This window comes from Lagenorhynchus albirostris, chromosome 14 (genome assembly GCF_949774975.1).
Source record: "Lagenorhynchus albirostris chromosome 14, mLagAlb1.1, whole genome shotgun sequence".
NCBI lineage: Eukaryota > Metazoa > Chordata > Mammalia > Artiodactyla > Delphinidae > Lagenorhynchus > Lagenorhynchus albirostris.
This window is the reverse complement of record NC_083108.1, coordinates 49123051-49139628: the sequence shown is the minus strand read 5'-3', so window position 1 is coordinate 49139628 and position 16578 is coordinate 49123051. Positions and strand designations below refer to the sequence as shown.

General features: G+C 41.5%; 1 long non-coding RNA gene across 1 annotated transcript in view; it reads right to left on the bottom strand.

Moving 5' to 3' along the window:
• LOC132504413 (uncharacterized) overlaps positions 1–16578 on the bottom strand; it is a 93044-nt gene that overhangs the window by 37847 nt on the left and 38619 nt on the right. The gene's annotated exons all lie outside the window — the stretch shown is intronic.

Here is a 16578-nt window from a genome sequence, read left to right as displayed (position 1 = left end):
TACTTAACCTCTCTGATCTTCAGACTCCTCTCCCAAAAAACAGAAATTAAAAAAAATTATCACAGTATTATTTATTCCTAGAACAAATATTGTTCTGAGTCCTCATTTGTATCATCTCTGATCTAGTCAGTGGGAATACAGAAGTTTCCAGCATAATACATACTTAAATATTAGTTTCTTTGCCCTCTGCTATTTATTCCCCAGTCAGAAGCACAGAATCCTTAGAGAAATCCCCTCCATTCTTTCTTTCCTCCAGTGCGCATTATTCCATCCTCCAAGTAAAGATCATCTGATGGTAATAGTAACACCCAACACTTACGAGGTACTTCCTATGAGCTAGGCATCATTGAAAGTACTTACATTTACTAACCTAATGCTCACAACACAGATTGGTTTTACAAGTAAGAAAACAAAAGGCACAGAGAAGCTAAGGAATTTGTCAAGGTCACACAGCTCGTGAATGATGGAGCTGGGATTTGAACCTGGGCACCCCAGTTCAAGTCCACAGCCTGAGCCAATACATTAGAGATTAGACATTTCAGCCCCTCTGGGTGACAGTGTCTTCAGAGCTGTCTTTCTTCCCCATCCCTTCTTTTCTTTTCTCTTTTCCTCTCTTCCTCTGAACTGAAGAAACCGAAGGTCACTTTGGACAGGGTTAGATGACATGCTCAAAGTTACACAACTCCTTGCGGCATTTATCCTGACTCCCGTTCCTGTGCCCTTCCTATGACACTGTGCAACACTAGACGATCAGTATGAAGGCAAATGGCTGAAATTAATGACCATTTTGAGTAAATAACTTATATGACTTTATCCTCCCAGTTAAAACAGTCATTTGCAGGTATCAAATCTGATGGTAAAAAATATATATATTTCCATTAGATGGCATTATGTTTCTTTTACTTTAATACCGATCTGAAAAGCATGCTTTGTTTTTGCTAGCGTTGTTTGAATTTCTGCCCCCATAAATATTTGCACTGTTGCCTTAGTTTTAATTAGTTTCTGGTGTTTTCCTTGGACTGGTTTTACGATGGGATGGGAGTGGAGTATTTACAGTCTGACCTGCCATCTGTGAAGCTTTGCATCCCCAAACCACCGTAGCCACAGCTCAGAGATGACATCGACGTACAGTCAAAACAAGCCAGGGGTGTTCGTGAGCAAGGCAGTGCCGTGTCTCAGCTGCTAAGTGACCCTGAAACACCCAGAGGCAGCCATGACATAGGGACACTACAAACAAGCCTCCCCCGAATCTTCCAGAACTTTGCCCTTGAACTGACTCAAGGTCACCACAATCCAGAAGCTAATTCCAGGAAGAATTTGTTCTTGGGTCAAGGGGGCACTGAACCCAGAGGAGATAAGAGGCTGAATAGATGCCATTGAGAAACTGGGGCAGAAGCCTACAGAGGCTGGTGTAGGTGATACATGAGACATTGTAGGAAGAACACTATTTGCAGATAGAAGAATTTCCCAGCTTATCTGTGTGAGTCGATGAACTCCTCTGAGTTTCGATTTCCTCATTTGTAAAATGGGGGTAATAATACTCATCTTGCTGATCACCTAGGGATCATATGAGGAAATTAGGTAAGTGAGATCAATCTGAAAACTGTAAAGTGCTCTAGAAATATGATGAATTGTATTATTGCTGTTCTGTAATGTATATGTAAAGGAAGTGGAGTTTCACTGGAAGAACATATACAACGATTTCCACGTAAATGCACCAGAAACAATGATGCAATTCATTATGAGACTTCTACTGCATTTTTAAACCCAGGCAAAGCTTTGCAAGCATAAGGTAACAAGAACACAGCAAGGTAGTGTTAGACGGGGACTTGGCATCTGCACAGGCCCTGAGTGCTCCAGACACATGGAGGAGGGTGAGGCAGGTGAAATGTACAGCCTGGGAAGGGCTGGCTCCCCCATGTGCACAAGGGGGACCTGGGACAGTCACTGGGCCACTGCTCCAGCTTACCTGCCAAGGCAAATGTCAGAGACTGCTACAGGCTGAACTGTGTCCCCTAGCTGCCTGTGTTGAAGCCCTAATACCAAAGGTGACAGCATTTGGATATAAGGCCTTTAGGAGGTAATTAAGGTTAAATAAGGGCATAAGGGTGGGGCCCTAATCCAATAGGATTGGTTGCCTTGTACAAAGAAGAGATCTCTCTTTCTCTTCCTCTCTCTCTCTCTCTCCCCTCTCCTTCAGACGAAAGGCTACATGAGGACAAAGTAGCCACCTGCAAGCCAGGAAGAGAGGTCTCACCAGAAGCCAAACCCTGCTGGCACCTTGATCTTCAACTTTGCAGCCTCTAGGACTGTGAAAAAATAAATTTCTCTTGTTTAAGCCACCCAGTCTGTAATATTTTGTTAGGCAGCCCTAGGAGACTAAGACGGTGACAATATCTTTATTTTCGTTTTACAACTAAAAAGAAAATCAAGTTTTCTTTGAGATATATTAATCTCTGCCACTTCTACCTACATACCCAATGAAAATGAAGAAAAAATCCAATGGAAAAGTCTTACTGGGTACCATTTTGTCTTAAGATAACAGACTGGAGAAAAAGTGTAATTTCAAGGTAAATTCTATCCATCAATTCTTATCAGAATCCATCTGCTCTTTTAAGAGTTCACTAAATCATCGGATGTCAGGGTTGCAAAGATCTTAAGTGTTACTGTCTAGTCATCCACCAAAGTTTTGATTTCAGTCCTCCGGTGGAGAGGCTAACATGTTGGATTTTGACCACCTGAGACCATATCCTGGCTCTTGCATTCCTTGGCTGTGGAAATCTAAGAAACTTAAAACATCTCCAAATCCCAGTTTCCTCATCTATAAAATGGAAATAATAACAATAACACATCTACCTTGGGCTTCTTGTAAAGAGGAAATGAAATAACCTACCCCCGTGTAGTGTCTGGCAGCTAGTAAGTGCCCAGTTAATGTTAACTATTACTATCTATCTTAGAAAAGTTAGATAGAAAATATGAAATACTCTGCAATCAAATTAGAGCCAGACCTCCCATCTGGGAGTCACCCCTGGCACTCTATACCCACTCAGTAGCCAGCTATTGATCTGTAAAGTCAGTTATGTATTTATCAGTTAGAGTGAGGGGAAGGAAAGGTATTAGAGAATGACAATAAAATCCATTTAAGGAAATCCAATTCAGTAAATCCTTAAGACAAGTGGAGCCACTGTGCACATGGCACAGAAAGGTATTATTTCTGCAAATACTGCCCCTTCAAACACTTTGCTCCTATGGTGTTTGAAGGGGATGTCAACATGGGGCAGGCCCCTCCCCAGATTGGAGTATGGGTGACCCTGGGGGATGCAGGGGACACCAAAGGCCACAGGAAACAGATATGGCCCAGCTCCCTGGAGCCCCGATTGAATGAAGCAGAATGCAAACATTTGCATGATTTTTTAAAGACAAAATATGGTACTTCCAAGCACTTTCTGGCATGCCTTATTCCGTTTTCAGCCATGCCTCCAGTTGGGCAGGGGCTGTGAACTCTGCTCTGCCAGGGGGCTCTGGGGTAAAAGAAGAGCCCAGACCAGGAGGCTGCTCCGCCGCAGGCCACTGCCTCCCTGGATTATCCCAGCAGCCTCCTCCTTTCCAGCACCGTGATCTTCACAAGCCCAGCGGGCACAGCCCATCCTCCCAGAGGAAATACCTTCAACACGGCCCTCTGGCCTACGGGGTGAAGTCCACGTTTCTTTAACTTGGTACAAGACCCCTCACAGCCTGACTCCCGAAAGCCTTGCAAGCCTATGATGTCCGCTCGCACCTGCGACCCCCGTGCCCCGCCCTGCCTTCCCGGTGCCCCCTCCCCCAACAGCTCTGCGATCTCATTCAAAGGCCCCTCCTGTGCGATGCTTTCTCTACTCTCCCCTCCTCCCCGCCGCCACGGTGCTCAGAACGCGGAGCACATGCTAAATACTGTCTATTTAACCACCAGTGTTAACTGGCACTTAAATTAGGATTTAACTGGCTGTCTGTACTGCTGACTACAGTTTTGTTCTCCTTCGCTTTTCTAATTTGCAGAGAAATTGTCTGCACGAAGTCGAGCTGCTCTTTTGAAATGAAATCTCAGCAGATTTTCTTATTTCCAGACAAAATTAAAACAGGAAGTGAGAATCCAAAGTGTGCTCTACTGTGACAAAAGTCACATTACGAAACCAAAGTGTCCTCATCTCAGTCTCCCCAGGGGCAGAATACGTTCCAGGGCTCCCAGCTGAGACTCCCATGAAATTCACTTCAAGAGGTTCTCGGAGGCCCTTATTTCACTCCAAGGCCTGGGCAAAACGTCACAGGGTTTAGAATGCCAAAGAAAGCCCCTCTAGACTCACAGTCAGATCGTGGGAAGACAGGGGCTGCAGAGAGCCAGGCTGGGGGCCAGCTGAAGCTTAGAAGACACAAAAGTGTTTCTTTCATTAAAAAAAAAAAATCTTTTGTGGAGGAAGTCCTGTGTCCCCAAGCAAGTTCTGACTTCACTAAAACAGCTGAGCTAAGCTCTGCCAGCCTCTTCCAGAAAGAGGGGGAAGCCTGTTTTCTCTCCACACCAGGGCACAGTGAATTGACAATGAATTCTGTTCGTCTCTTAAATAAATAACAAACCAGACTCTATTCACGTTTACCCCAATTTCTCAGTAGAAAACCAAAACTGCTGTCCTGACATCACCGGTTCCCCAATGCTGCCGCTTCTGGTTTTGTCTGATCTTGTTCATTTATTTTGTTGTCGTTTTGTTTTTCCCACAGCTGGCAGTGAACAATAACCAATAAATTAATGAGCAGAGAAAAAGAAATCGACAACCGTTCTGGGAACACAGGAGTGTGCCAAAGTCAACAGGGAAAGCTGTGAGACCGAGCCCTTTTCGCCCATTCTTATAAATATGCAAATACTTTATCCTGTCCTGAACTCTACAGCAGCTCATTCATTTTTGTTGTTGTTGTTTTTGTTTTGTCATTCATCCATTCATCTAACAGTTACTGAGCTGTTACTGTATTGAAAGTCATCCACTAACACAATTTTAGTGGCTCTTAAACTTTACTGTTTCACAGTCACCTCGATGACTTGCTAAAATACAGATTGCTGGCCCAGGACCCCTGAGTTGCCAATTGTGTAGCAATGAGGTGGAACCCTGGAATTTGCATTTCTCAAAAATTCCCGGGTGGTGCCGAGGTTACTCGCCCCGGGAGCACACTGTGAAAAGCACTGCTTGAATATATCCACCACCAAATCCCTAGAATGCCCAGAAGGTAGAAGATGCTCAATAAATATTCATTAAGCTGAACTGAAGCCGCTTTGAGAAAATCCTGCATTCTGAGATAACAGATTGGTTTGTATAAATATTTACACGTTTTCCCAGCTGAGACAGAGACACAAGTGAACAAGAACAACTATATAAAGCTCTCATGTATAGATCAAATGTTAGGTTGAGGACAGAGTATACTGCAGCTGACTTACTGGTGAACTGACCTAGGTGTGGACACCTTGGGGATTATTAAGTAAAACAGGAAAATCATTTTATCATCTTGACCACGTGCCCCTGCAGTCGCCTCCTTCTTTTCCTCCTTCTCTCTTCCTCCTCTTTCCCCCGTCACCGTCCTCCACTCCTTCTCCTCCATCTCTACAAGGCTATCAGCTAATATTTGTACACATACTTTGAGTTCCTCGAAGAGAGAAACTGTATTGTTGCCAAATGAAATAAATAATTTCTCTGTTCTTTAAGAAGGTAGACAGGGCAACATTATCATCCAAAAAAAAAAAAAGTTTTCTTTATAAGGTCCTGTTTATCAAACTTTAGGGTAAACAAAAAGTCATTTTTTTTTTAACGACCTCGAAGGTCATAATCTAAGGTGATTTTTGGCATGGATTTCCCAGTTGATATTTTAAATAATACTCTTAAATTTATAACGGTGGCATGTTTTCTATAAATAGCATCGTATCCAGTGACCTCTTGTGTTCTTGGGTCCTCTCACTATTGTCAAGTTATTTTATGGCTATTCACCGAGTAGCAAACTTGGAGAATCATAAATTATATGGGCTTATAATTTAGTTTCTGTCCCCTCTTGGTTATCTTGCAAAGAGAGAAAAGTAAGTTCATAATTCTTACAACTTAAAAAACATGGACATAGTGGAAGCAGCCACATAGCACAGGGAGATCAGCTCGGTGCTCTGTGACCACCTAGAGGGGTGGGATAGGGAGGGTGGGAGGGAGACACAAGAGGGAGGAGATATGGGGATGTATGTATATATACAGCTGATTCACTTTGTTATAAAGCAGAAACTAACACACCATTGTAAAGCAATTATACTCCAATAAAGATGTTAAAAAAAAAACCATGGATGAGCCATTCTGATCGTGGTTTTGTCAGTCTCTCTATGTGATTCTAATCCTTTTTATTTTATCGATTTCAAGGCTGCTTTATTAGGCATATCAGTCGAGATTCTAAATTGCAAGCAACAGAAACTGACTTTGGCCAGTTTAAGCAGAAAAAATATCTCCCAGAATTCTTGGAAGACTTGAAACACTGGGCTCAGTGCTACTCAGACAAGAGCTGCAGATCTAGCCACAGAAGAAGCCATGTGAGGAAGCTGCGGCTATCACGCAAAGCTAGGGGTGCTGCTCTCCAAAGCCTGAGCGACTCAAGGCGACTGCTGCCATTCCCTGCAGAGCCATGATGCCGCCCCAGGAACTCAGACCTGCAGGAAATGAATCACTTGGCTTGAGGGCATGCAGCCTTAACTTTACAAGCAATAACCAAGTTGCTCTAGTGGTTGTACCAATTTAGACTCTGACCAACTTTTTTTCCCATAGTGCCATGTACTCCTCAACATTTGTGACTGTCAGCCTACTCTATTTTTTCCCCAATCTGACGAATGTAAAATGTGGTCTCACTGTGATTTTAATGTGCATTTCTATGATTACTGGTGAAGCTGAGCATCTTTGCGTACATCTCTTTGTCATTCTGAGTTTCTCTTTTTAGAATTGCCTGTTCATGTCATTTGCCCATTTTCTACTGGCTGTTTTATGTTTCTTAATTGATTTGTAGGAATTCTTTATCTATTTTGAATACTAATCCTTTGTTAATTCTAGTCATTACAAAGAGCTTCTCTCAGTCTGTGGCTTATTATTTCACTTTTTTATTTCTTTTGATGGGCAAAATTTTTTTTTAATGTTGTCAAATATGTGACAGATTTGGAATAAACACAAAAGAGTATTGCATGTTCTCAGTGGGAAATCATGCATTGTTTAGAGGACATCCTTCTGTGTTACTGGATTTTAGCTGTTCATTGTTTTGAGCTATTTTACAACTTTTAAGTTGCAGATACTGCCAGCAATGCAAAATAATTGTTGTTTCTTGACGTGAAAATAAATTCTGTCTGGTGGTGGTTCAGTTGCCTTCTTCTGCCCAAACCCCTTAATCTCCCTCCCACAACCTGCCTGCAGGAAAAGCCAGCTTCACATCCATTTGTAAATTTATTTCAACATTCCTTCATTCCATATAAACTTGTGGTTCTCTGCTTTCTCCTTTTAACAGTTGTAACACCTGCCTGGTTCCCTCATTAATAATGAAGTAAATAAAATCTTTAATACATATTCATTTTATATCTGTATGAGAGTCATGATTTTACCTTTTCTGAAAATTTCCTTTAACAAGTGTATCGATCTTTTCCTTTACAGTCTGTGTTTTGGTGTCTTAAGAGATTATTCTGACCCTCAGGATTATAAAGATATCTCATACCTATTCTTCTAGGCCTGTTGAAGTTTTACTTTAATATTTAAGCTATCTGCAATAGATTTCTGCTTAGATGGTGTGAGATGGTGATGTAATTTAATTTTTTTCCCCGTGGAGAGCCAGTTTCCTCAGCACCATTTACTAAATTGCCCACTTTTCCACCACTAATTGATAATTCTATCTCTGTTGTGTATCGAGACTCCGCTACACATAAGGGGGTCCCCATTCTGTTCCAGTGGTTGGTACCATTCTGTTCCAGTGGCTGGTACCATTGCCATAATTGCAGGGGTCCCTATTCTGTTCCAGTGGTTGGTACCATTGCCATAATTCCTATAGCCTTAAAAGAAATCCTAACATTTGGTAGGACAAATCTGCCATGTTTTTTGTATTTAAAATTTCTATGGCTGTTATTGGCCCTTTACTTATCTGTATCAATTTTAGGATCAGCTATGGGATTTTGCCTAAATTCTACTGGATTCACAAATTACTTTAGGGAGAATTGACTTCTTCAGGATTTGATGTCTTCCCATCCACAAACATGGGAGAGATATCTCCATTTGTTTAGATTTCTTCAAATACTTTTTTCATAGAGTTTTATAATTCTGTCCACACAAGTCTTAACACATTATTTGTTAGTTTAATTCTAGGTACTTTTGTGGTTTTGTTGCTGTTGTAAATGGTATTTTTCAGATGCTTATTACTGGTGTATTTACAATTGATTTTTAATCTATTGACGTCATGTTCAGCAACCCACATATGTTCTTAAAGTTAGAATTTTAATGTGTGATCCTTCAGCCAACTCTTAGCCTTTCTTGGACCCAAGGGACCTATTTTTGTTATTAAACTTTCTTGTGGAAGATATTTCAACTCAATACTGTGCAGAGTATCAGACACAAAGCAGACACATTCAATAAACATTTGTTAAATAAGTATGCCAAAAGAAGGTCATCTCTATTTGACAAATTGTGCATTTCTCTTATGATCTGCAAATTCGATATTCAGCTGTGTAATCCTAAGAATACGACATATACATCCCCTCCCTTCCTATTTTATATAGGTAAAATCTAGTTAAAATAAATACCAAGAGCAGCCCTAAAAGAAGGGAGGGAGGAATGGAATATCACAAACTGATATCTAGGGGGAGGTGAGGAGAGGGCACTGTTGCTTGGCAATAGACTTCATTCCCAGCAATTGCCAACCCAGTTCTGTAAGGGTCTCCTGTCCCTCCCTCCTCTCCATCATCCGCTCCTCTTCTCACCTGATAGAGTCAAGGAAAAGACCACCCAGAAGAGTGGGAGTGAGGAGTGAGAGGTTTACTGAGCAAATCTCACATTTGGGACAAAGCTATGATCTGGTTTCTAAAACATACATTACAGATTGAGATTTATTTTCCCCTCTTGGAGAAGCCATGCTGGCATTAAACTGGGGTTGTGATATGCTTGTTCTGCCATTACAGACTTGAGATCTGAAAGGATCCCCAGAGAACACTGGCCATGTTTTTGAAATAAATTATCCCCTGATCAGAAACTCATAACAGGACTTCCCTGGTGGTGCAGTGGTTAAGAATCCGCCTGCCAATGCAGGGGACACGGGTTCAAGCCCTGGGCCGGGAAGATCCCACATGCCGTGGAGCAACTAAGCCCGTGTGCCACAACTACTGAGCCTGTGCTCTAGAGCCTGCGTGCCACAGCTACTGAGCCCACGTGCCACAACTACTGAAGCCTGCGTGCCTAGAGCCCGTGCTCTGCAACAAGAGAAGCCACCACAATGAGAAGCCTGCGCACTGCAACGAAGAGTAGACCCCGCTCGCTATCACTAAAAAGAAAGCCCGCATGCAGCAACGAAGACCCAAGACAACCAAAAATAAATAAATAGATAAATAAATTTATAAAAAAAAAAAGAAAGAAACTCATAACAGAATTTGGAATCAGATGGGGGCTTCAGGGTAGGAATGGTGGGTTCTGCTTTGATATTTGAAGTGATTGTGGGATATCCACCTATTTATATCTGAGAAGTATTGCACTGAAGGCAGCTGAACTGTCTGAAGCAAAGGCATACATTTATGGATCATCAGTGGGATGTAAGTGCAGGTTGAAGCCCAGACGGTAGACGAATCACCCCTGAGGGTTTGTAGTTTGAGAAGAGAAGAGGCCGGACATGGGGGTCTGGGGAACACCACCTCTTAGAGGAAGGGAAGAGATGCCAGCCAAGGATGCCAACAGGAGCAGCTGGAGAGGTAAGAGGTGAAGGAAAGAGGTGAGGACAGGAACCACGCAATGCTTTGAGGAGGAAGTGGGAGGGGGGCAAATGCCAAAAAGGGGTCAAGGAAGATCAGCAGAGAGTGGACTTAGCACAAGTTGGCCACAGGTGACCATAGTGGGTCCATGAGTTCTGTGCTCGTGCCCCTCATGCCTGGAGTGAGGAGGCCCTGGTCTGGCTAGTTTGGTCAAGTCACTTAACTTCTATGGGTCTCTGGTGGCTCACCTATAAACTGGGCATGATAACAACTTCCTTTAGGACTGTTCTAAGGATCACTAAAAAGATTCTCAGTGTCTTGGTGATGCTCTGCCCTTCGCTCCTTCTGTTTTCATCCTCCCTCACCCGACTCTCACCCTTGGTGCTCATCTGACAATCTCCTGCCTCTCACGTCATCTGAGTCTCTCTCTGCCAATTCCTTTGTGCTTAAATTTACTGTGAAAACCTTATTCTGATGCAAGCATGCATGATAGGAGAGCACTGCACTGCTTCCCCCATTTTGTACTCACCAAACCTCCTGCAAAAGCACAATTCCACCCACCCCAAACCTCAGTCATCCCTTCTGACCTGTCTTGTATTCTCTGGAAGCTGAGGGAACAAATGAGGTAAAAGTCTCCTTTGAGACAAACTGTCCTGTGAGTGGTTCTAAGTGGAGATGTTAAGTGACCCTTCAGTTTTCTCCACCAAAATGATGCGTGGTTGCTAGGAAACCAACAGCAGGTGTTAACCACACCTCACATGAAAATGCTCCCAATCTAAAGCACTGTAATTATATTCAGAAGAATTCTTAGCTGCTGTTTCATTATCATCTCTAAAAAATTCAGTTTAACAAATACTTACTGAACTTGTGCATGCAAGTGTAACAGAGAAGGACAAACCTGAGTCCATATTGGATCTATTCCTTTAGCTCTAACTTTTGTGCTCTGTTACCTGTGCTTAGTCATGCTGGATCTACACCTCTTGTAAAAGAATGTTGCCCATAGCCTGAAATATACAGGATAACCCATTCTCAAGGTTCTGACCTTTAAATATATAACACTTTTCCATTCATATAGAGATAAAACGTTGCAGAACAGAGAATAACATTCATCTTGTCAGAGGTTTATAGGGACATTGTGACCAGACCTATGTGGAGAGATGCAAGAGCAAAGGATTCAGGCATCAAGAAGTTGGCAAAAGCCAGTCACACTCCCTCCCTTTTGAGTACAAAAGAAGCCTGAATTCTAACTCGGGTAAGATGGTTCTTTGGGACACTAGTCCACCATCTTCTCGGGCTGCTGGCTTTCCCAATAAAGTCGCTCTTCCTTACCCCAACAGCTCATCTCTCGATTTATTGCCCTGTCATGCAGCAAGCAGTATGAGCTTGGACTCCATAACACAAGGAACTTGCAAAGCACAAATCTGGTCATGTCATTCCTTAACTCAAAAGCCTTCGGTGCCCCCCTGGACACAAAAGGAAGTTAAAACTGCTTAATCTGACCTACAAAGCCAGCCTTGTCTTTTTTTTTTTTTTATTAGTCATCAATTTTATACACATCAGTGTATACATGTCAATCCCAATCGCCCAATTCAGCACACCAACATCCCAACTCCACTGTGGTTTTCCCCCCTTGGTGTCCATATGTTTGTTCTCTACATCTGTGTCTCAACTTCTTCCCTGCAAACTGGTTCATCTGTACCATTTTTCTAGGTTCCTCATATATGCGTTAATATACGATACTTGTTTTTCTCTTTCTGACTTACTTCACTCTGTATGACAGTCTCTAGATCCCTCCACGTCTCAACAAATGACTCAATTTCATTCCTTTTTATGGCTGAGTAATATTCCATTGTATATATGTACCACATCTTCTTTATCCATTCATCTGTTGACAGGCATTTAGGTTGCTCCCACGACCTGGCTATTGTAAATTGTGCTGCAATGAACATTGGGGTGCATGTGTCTTTTTGAATTATGGTTTTCTCTGGATATATGCCCAGTAGTGAGATTGCTGGATCATATGGTAATTCTATTTTTAGTTTTTTAAGGAACCTCCATACTGTTCTCCATAGTGGCTGTATCAATTTATATTCCCACCAACAGTACAAGAGGGTTCCCTTTTCTCCACACCCTCTCCAGCATTTGTTGTTTGTAGATTTTCTGATGAAGCCCATTCTAACTGGTGTGAGGTGATACCTCATTGTAGTTTTGATTTGCATTTCTCTAATAATTAGTGATGTTGCGCAGCTTTTCATGTGCTTCTTGGCCATCTGTATGTCTTCTTTGGAGAAATGTCTATTTAAGTCTTCTGCCCATTTTTGGATTGGGTTGTTTGTTTCTTTAATATTGAGCTGCATGAGCTGTTTATATATTTTGGAGATTAATCCTTTGTCCGTTGATTCATTTGCGAATATTTTCTCCCATTCTGAGGGTTGTCTTTTCGTCTTGTTTATGGTTTCCTTTGCTGTGCAAAAGCTTTGAAGTTTCATTAGGTTCCATTTGTTTATTTTTGTTTTTATTTCCATTACTCTAGGAGGTGGATCAAAAAAGATCTTGCTGTGATTTATGTCAAAGAGTGTTCTTCCTACGTTTTCCTCTAAGAGGTTTATAGTGTCTGGTCTTACATTTAGGTCTCAAATCCATTTTGAGTTTATTTTTGTGTATGGTGTTAGGGAGTGTTCTAATTTCATTCTTTTACATGTAGCTGTCCAGTTTCCCCAGCACCACTTATTGAAGAGACTGTCTTTTCTGCATTGTATATCTTTGCCTCCTTTGTCATAGATTAGTTGACCATAGGTGCATGGGTTTATCTCTGGGCTTTCTATCTTGTTCCATTGATCTATATTTCTGTTATTGTGCCAGTACCATATTGTCTTGATTACTGTAACTTTGTAGTATAGTCTGAAGTCAGGGAGTCTGGTTCCTCCAGCTCCATTTTCTCCCCTCAAGACTGCTTTGGCTATTCAGGGTCTTTTGTGTCTCCATACAAATTGTAAGATGATTTGTTCTAGTTCTGTAAAAAATGCCATTGGTAATTTGATAAGGATTGCATTGAATCTGTAGATTGCTTTGGGTAGTACAGTCATTTTCACAATATTGATTCTTCCAATCCAGGAACATGGTATATCTCTCCATCTGTTGGTATCATCTTTAATTTCTTTCATCGGTGTCTATAGTTTTCTGAATACAGGTCTTTTGTTTCCCTAGGTAGGTTTATTCCTAGGTATTTCATTCTTTTTGTTGAAATGGTAAATGGGAGTGTTTCCATAATTTTTCTTTCAGATTTTTCATCATTAGAGTATAGGAATGCAAGAGATTTCTTTACGTTAATTTTGTATTCTGCAACTTTACCAAATTCATTGATTAGCTCTAGTAATTTTCTGGGGGCATATTTAGAATTCTCTATGTATAGTATCATGTCATCTGCAAACAGTGACAGTTTTACTTCTTCTTTTCCAATTTGTATTCCTTTTATTTCTGTTTCTTCTCTGATTGCCGTACCTAGGACTTCCAAAACTATGTTGTCTTGTTCCTGATCTTAGAGGAAATGCTTTCAGTTTTTCACCTTGAGAATGATGTTTGCTGTGGGTTTGTCATATATGGCCTTAATTATGTTGAGGTAGGTTCCCTCTATGCCCACTTTCTGGAGAGTTTTTATCATAAATGGGTGTTGAATTTTGTCAAAAGCTTTTTCTGCATCTATTGAGATGATCATATGGTTTTTATTCTTCAATTTGTTAATATGGTATATCACATTGATTGATTTGCGTATATTGAAGAATCCTTGCATCCCTGGGATAAATCCCACTTGATCATGGTGTATGATCCTTTTAATGTATTGTTGGATTCTGTTTGCTAGTATTTTGTTGAGGATTTTTGCATCTATATTCATCAGTGATATTGGTCTGTAGTTTTCTTTTTTTGTAGTATCTTTGTCTGGTTTTGGTATCAGGGTGATGGTGGCCTCATAGAATGAGTTTGGGAGTGTTCCTTTTTCTGCACTTTTTTGGAAGAGTTTGAGAAGGATGGGTGCTAGCTCTTCTCTAAATGTTTGATAGAATTCGCCTGTGAAGCCATCTGGACCTGGACTTTTGTTTGTTGGAATATTTTTAATCACAGTTTCAATTTCATTACTTGTGATTGGTCTGTTCATATTTTCTGTTTCTTCCTGGTTCAGTCTTGGAAGGTTATACCCTTCTAAGAATTTGACCATTTCCTCCAGGTTGTCCATTTTTTTGGCATAGAGTTGCTTGTAGTAGTCTCTTAGTATGCTCTGTATTTCGGTGGTGTCTGTTGTAACTTCTCCTTTTTCATTTCTAATTTTATTGATTTGAGTCCTCTCTCTCTTTTTCTTGATGAGTCTGGCTAATGGTTTATCAATTGTGTTTATCTTCTCAAAGAACTAGCTTTTAGTTTTATTGATCTTTGCTATTGTTTTCTTTGTTTCTATTTCATTTATTTCTGCTCTGATCTTTATGATTTTTTTACTTCTACTAACTTTGGGTTTTGTTTGTACTTCTTTCTCTAGTTCCTTTAGGTGTAAGGTTAGATTGTTTACTTGAGATTTTTCTTGTTTCTTGAGGTAGGCTTGTATAGCTATAAACTTCCTTCTTAGAACTGCTTTTGCTGCATCCCATAGGTTTTGGATCGTCGTGTTTTCATTGTCATTTGTCTCTAGGTATTTTTTGATTTCCTCTTTGATTTCTTCAGTGATCTCTGGCCTCACCTGGCCACTGCTCACTCTTTCCAATCTATCGCTTGGGTCTTCCTCAAATCCTATTTTGCTTTTGCCTGCAGAATGACTTGCCATTCTTCAAAACCTCACTTAAAAGATACTATTAAGTCCAGAAAGAAAGAATTGCTTGTTCATTGATGATTTCAGGTGTGCATGCCTTCACTCGGCAAAGATTTTGTCTGCTATGTACTGAGCACATCTTGTTTGCCGTCTTTCTTTAGAGGGCGCGGTTTGTAATTGTTCTATGCCTGCCTCTATCATAAGGATTTCCCATTGATGACAAAACTATAGCAACCAGTAATTCTTTTTTTTTCTTTTTTTAAATAAATCTATTTATTTATTTATGGCTCCGTTGGGTCCTCGTTGCTGCACGCGGGCTTTCTTTTAGTTGCAGTGAGTGGGGGCTACTCTTCGTTGCGGTGCACGGGCTTCTCATTGTGGTTGCTTCTCTTGTTGCGGAGCACAGGCTCTAGGCACACAGGCTTCAGTAGTTGTGGCACATGGGCTCAGTTGTTGTGGCTCATGGGCTCTAGAGCACAGGCTCAGTAGTTGTGGCGCACGGGCTTAGTTGCTCCGCAGCATATGGGATCTTCCCAAACCAGGGCTTGAACCCGTGTCCCCTGCATTAACAGGTGGATTCTTAATCACTGCATCACGAGGGAAGCCCCTGCAACTGGTAATTCTTTGATTTCACAAATTATGGTCCTGACTTATAGAGTTGAGAATTTTAAAATTTAAAAAGCACCTAGTAATTATCCCAGGGTGTTCTTTTTTTAAATTATATACACTGTTACCCAATCATGCTTAGCACAGTCACGGGAGACGTCCTCTTATATTCAGACTTTGTTCAAGTTGTATTAAATTCAGGTCTTCCCAGAAAGTTTCTACTCAAGAGAATAAGTATTGTTTGCAGCTCCATGGAATCAAAAAGCTGATTCCTAAGGAAATAAATGGCTTCTCCACATGATCCCTAAATAGTTCGCCAGGTATCAGCCGTCAGCCCTGAGTCATGAAGATAGCCAACTTTTGTTTTTCTTTTGACACATGCTTAAAATTCTCTCTAAATCTCTGTGCAGAAACAAGCCCCAGTCTATGCGGCCCCTGCATTTTCCCTGCTGCCACTGCGACAAAATATCTGAGATGCAGTGGATCTTTGAAAACTCTCCACTTTTCTTCCCTTATGTACGTTCCCTTGACCTGGGGTGCATTTCCCAGCATGAACCTAAATTATAACCGGCTGTATTGCCAGAGTCTAGTGAGAAAAGCAGAAACCAATTTGAGTATTTCGCAGGGAATTTAATACTGAGAATTTAATATATAAGCGATGAAAGAGTAGAGAAGCCAAACAGATTAGCGACACCTGGAAGCTACGGAGGCTGGGAGTGCAAAGGGAGCAGAGGGTGTTGATGGAGCCCAGAATTCGGAATCACCTGGCAGAAGCCAGTACCAAAAAGGAGGAAAAGTTATAACCAAAGACACCGCCCAAGGTACAGAGAGAGGGAGAAAAGTACCGTGGCTTCTACCCTTCTCCCCCAGTCTTTCAGGAGCTTCCATTGGCCAAATGGAAACTACATCAAGCCAGAGGGCAAGGAATCTGAGAAGTGTTCTCCCTGAAGTAGCAGATAGGAGCAGGGGAGAGGCAGGGAAGGGGTCTGACAGCAAACAGGAACACAGTCCATGCCTTTGAGCCCCAGAGATGAAGCTCTGTCACACAAAGTGTTGCCCACTTCTAACCCAGGCGTGTTCACAGACCTCATAATCCCACAGGCACCAAGCCCTAGCTAAGTAGGTACTGACAAAGATGCCCTACTCTTCTCCATGAGGGCTGGCCGACTTTTAGGAAATACCCATCTAATTTTCGTTTTGTTTTTCT